The following is a 5103-nucleotide window of genomic DNA, read 5'->3' on the forward strand; positions in this document are numbered from 1 at the left end:
TCATCATCATTAACTTCCTCTTCAGTCGGTGTAGGCACCACAGGAACAACTTCTTGCGTTGCGCTACTTTCCTGTTTGAGAGGGGGTGTAATTACCTCATCAAGTTCTACCTTCCTCCCACTTACTTCTTTCAAGAGAAACTCTTTCTCTAGAAAGGATCCGTTATTGGCAACAAAGGTTTTACCTTCGGATCTAAGATAGAAGGTATACCCAATAGTTTCCTTAGGGTGTCCTATGAATACGCATTTTTCTGCTTTGGGTTCGAGCTTTTCTGGTTGAAGTTTCTTCACATAAGCATCGCAGCCCCAAACTTTAAGAAACGACAACTTGGGTTTCTTGCCAAACCATAGTTCATACGGTGTCGTCTCAACGGATTTAGACGATGCCCTATTTAAAGTGAATGCTGCAGTTTCTAATGCGTATCCCCAAAATGATAGCGGTAAGTCGGTGAGAGACATCATAGATCGTATCATATCTAATAAAGTGCGATTACGACGTTCAGACACTCCGTTGCGCTGCGGTGTGCCAGGCGGCGTCAGTTGTGAAACGATTCCACACTTCCTTAGGTGTGTGCCAAACTCGTGACTCAAATATTCTCCTCCACGATCGGATCGTAGACATTTAATTTTTCTGTCACGGTGATTCTCAACCTCACTCTGAAATTCCTTGAACTTTTCAAACGTCTCAGATTTGTGCTTCATCAAGTAGATATACCCATACCTACTCAAATCATCGGTGAGAGTGAGAACATAATGATAACCATCGCGAGCTTCAACGTTCATTGGACCACACACATCAGTATGTATTATTTCCAATAAGTCGGTTGCTCTCTCCATTATTCCTGAGAATGGAGTCTTAGTCATCTTTCCCATGAGGCACGGTTCGCATGTGTCAAATGATTCAAAGTCAAGAGACTCTAATAGTCCATCAGTATGGAGCTTCTTCATGCGTTTAACACCGATATGACCAAGGCGGCAGTGCCACAAGTATGTGGGACTATCATTATCAACTTTGCATCTTTTGGTACTCACACTATGAATATGTGTAACGTCACGATCGAGATTCATCAAGAATAAACCATTCACCAGCAGAGCATGACCATAAAACATATCACTCATATAAATAGAACAACCATTATTCTCTGGCTTAAATGAGTAGCCGTCTCGCATTAAGCAAGACCCTGATACAATGTTCATGCTTAAAGCTGGTACTAAATAACAATTATTAAGGTTTAAAACCAATCTCGATGGTAGATGTAGAGGTAGCGTGCCGACGGCGATCACATCGACCTTTGAACCATTCCCGACGCACATCGTCACCTCGTCCTTGGCCAGTCTCCGCTTATTCCGCAGTTCCTGCTTTGAGTTGCAAATGTGAGCAACAGCACCGGTATCAAATACCCAGAAGCTACTACGAGCGGTGGTAAGGTACACATCAATAACATGTATATCACATATACCTTTAACGTTGCCGGCCTTCTTGTCCGCTAAGTATTTGGGGCAGTTCCGCTTCCAGTGACCTTTTCCCTTGTAGTAGAAGCACTCAGTCTCAGGCTTGGGTCCGTTCTTTTTCTTCTTCCCGGCATCTGGCTTACCGGGCGCGGCAACAGCTTTGCCGTCTTTCTTGAAGTTCTTCTTACCCCTGCCTTTCTTGAAACTAGTGGTCTTGTTGACCATCAACACTTGATGCTCCTTCTTGATTTCTACTTCTGCAGACTTGAGCATCGAGTACAACTCGGGAATGGTTTTCTCCATCCCTTGCATGTTGTAGTTAAGCACAAAGCCTTTGTAGCTTGGTGGGAGAGACTGGAGGATTCTGTCAATGATAGCATCATCCGGAAGTTCGACTCCAAGTGAAGTCAGACGACCGTGTAACCCAGACATTTTGAGTATGTGCTCACTGATAGAACTGTTCTCCTCCATCTTACAGCTGAAGAACTTGTCGGAGACTTCATATCTCTCGACACGGGCATGAGCTTGAAAAACTAGCTTCAGCTCTTGGAACATCTCATATGCCCCGTGTTGCTCAAAACGTCTTTGGAGCCCCGTTTCTAAACTGTATAACATGCCACACCTGACCAGAGAGTAGTCATCACTCCGCGCTTGCCAGACGTTTAGAATGTCCTAGGCTGCTGCGGGAGCGGGAGGGTCACCTAGCGGCGCATTAAGGACATAAGCCTTTTTACTTGCTTCAAGGATGAGCTTCAGGTTGCAAACCCAGTCCGCATAGTTGCTACCATCATCTTTCAGCTTATTTTTCTCTAGGAATGCGTTGAAGTTGAGGTTGACGTTGGACATCTACAATATTTATAAAGACAACTTTTAGACTAAGTTCATGACAATTAAGTTCATTTAATCAAATTAAGTATGAACTCCCACTTAAACCGACATCCCTCTAGTCATCTAAGTGATACATGATCCATGTTGACTAACCCGTGTCCGATCATCACGTGAGACGGACTAGTCACCATGGTGAGCAACTTCATGCTGATCGTATTCAACCATACGACTCATGTTCGACCTTTCGGTCTCTTGTATTCCAGGTCATGTCTGTACATGCTAAGCTCGTCGAGTCAACCTAGGTGTTTCGCGTGTGTAAATCTGGCTTACACCCGTTGTATGCGAACGTTAGAATCTATCACACCCGATCATCACGTGGTGCTTCGAGACAACGAACCTTCGCAATGGTGCACACTTAGGGGAATACGTTCTCGAAATTTTAAGAGGGATCATCTTATTATGCTACCGTTGTTTTAAGCAATAAGATGTAAAACATGATAAACATCACAATGCAATCATATAGTGACATGATATGGCCATTATTATCTTTGCTCTTTCGATCTCCATCTTCAGGCATCGCATGATCATCATTGTCACCGGCGTGACACCATGATCTCCATCATCATGATCTCCATCATCGTGTCTCCGTGAAGTCGTCACGCCAACTACTACTATCACTACTACTATGGCTAACCGTTAGCAATGAAGTAAAATAGTCAGCACATGGCGTTGCATCTCATACAATAAATTAAGACAACTCCTATGGCTCCTGCCGGTTGTCATACTCATCGACATGCAAGTCGTGAAACCTATTACAATAACATGATCATCTCATACATCATACATGCAACATCACAACTTTGGCCATATCACATCACTTGTCAAACCCTGCAAAAACAAGTTAGACGTCCTCTAATTGTTGTTGCAAGTTTTATGTGGCTGATTTGGGTTTCTAGCAAGAACGCCTTCTTACCTACATGACAACCATAACGATGATATGCCAAAGCTATTTACCCTTCATAAGGACCCTTTTCATCAAATCCAATCCGACTAGAGTAGGAGAGACAGACACCCGCTAGCCACCTTTATGCATGATGTGCATGTATGTCGGTGGAACCAGTCTCACGTAAGCGTACGTGTAAGGTCGGTCCGGGCCGCTTCATCCCACAATACCGCCGGAAAAGAATAAGACTAGTAACGGCAAGCAAATTGAAAAACCATCGCCCACAACTTTTGTGTTCTACTCGTGCATAGAATCTACGCATAGAAAACCTGGCTCGGATGCCACTGTTGGGTAACGTAGCATAAATTCAAAATTTTCCTACGCTTATTCAGATCTTCCTATGGAGAGACCAGCAACGAGAGAGGGGTAAGAGCATCTTCGTAGCTTTGAAGATCGCTAAGAAGAAGCGTTGCTAGAACGCGGTTGATGGAGTCGTACTCGCAGCGATTCCGATCTAGTGCCGAACAACGGCACCTCCGCGTTCAACACACGTGCAGCCTGGTGACGTCTCCCGCACCTTGATCCAGCAAGGAGGAGGGAGAGGTTGGGGAAGAAGACCAGCAACACGACTGCGTGGTGTTGGTGGAGAGACGAGGTCTCCCGGCAGGGCTTCGCCAAGCGCCGGCAGAGAGGAGGAGGAAGAAGTGCAGGGCTGCGCCGAGGGAGAGGGAAAACCGTGTCCTCCAAAGGCCAAAAGTGCCCACTATATATAGGGGAAGGGGAGAGGGGGTGCCACCCCTAGGGTTCCCACCCTAGGGGGTGCGGCAGCCCTCCCAGATGGGGAAAGTGGCGGCCAGGGCAAGGAGGAGGGGTGGAGCACCCCTCTGGTGGGCCTAAGGCCCACCTTAGTTAGGGTCCCCCCTTCCCCTTTTTTTCTGGTGCACATGGGCTGGGTGGGGGGCGCACCAGCCCACTTAGGGGCTGGTTCCCTTCCCCACATGGCCAATAACCATCAGCGGGATCTGGATACCCATGGTGGCTCCCACTAGCTCCACGATGATTTCATCGGATGAACCACGATGTCAAGGATTCAATCAATCCCGTATACGATTCCCTTTGTCTGTCGGTATAGAACTTGCCCGAGATTCGATCGTCGGTATACCTATACCTTGTTCAATCTCGTTACCGGTAAGTCTCTTTACTCGTTCCGTAGCATGTCATCGTGTGACTAACTCCTTAGTCACATTGAGCTCATGATGATTTTCTACGAGTGGGCCCAGAGATACCTCTCCGTCACACGGAGTGACAAATCCCGATCTCGATTCGTGCCAACCCAACAGACACTTTCGGAGGTACCCGTAGTGCACCTTTATGGTCACCCAGTTACGTTGTGACGTTTGATACACCCAAAGCACTCCTACGGTATCCGGGAGTTGCACAATCTCACGGTCGAAGGAAAAGATACTTGACATTAGAAAAGCATTAGCATACGAACAATACGATCTAGTGCTAGGCTTAGGATTGGGTCTTGTCCACCACATCATTCTCCCAATGATGTGATCCCGTTATTAATGACATCCAATGTCCATGATCAGGAAACCATGATCATGGACATTGGATGTCATTAATAATGGGATCACATCATTGGGAGAATGATGTGGTGGACAAGACCCAATCCTATTGACTAACGAGCTAGCCAACTAGAGGCTTGCTAGGGACACTTTGTGATCTATTCATTCACACATGTATTACTGTTTCCTGTTAATACAATTATAGCATGAACGATAGACGATTATCATGAACAAGGAAATATGATAACAACCATTTTATTATTGCCTCTAGGGCATATTTCCAACACAAAGGTGGAACAAAACACCAGGC

The sequence above is a fragment of the Hordeum vulgare genome, chromosome 3H (assembly GCF_904849725.1).
Source record: "Hordeum vulgare subsp. vulgare chromosome 3H, MorexV3_pseudomolecules_assembly, whole genome shotgun sequence".
Classification (NCBI taxonomy): Eukaryota; Viridiplantae; Streptophyta; class Magnoliopsida; order Poales; family Poaceae; genus Hordeum; species Hordeum vulgare.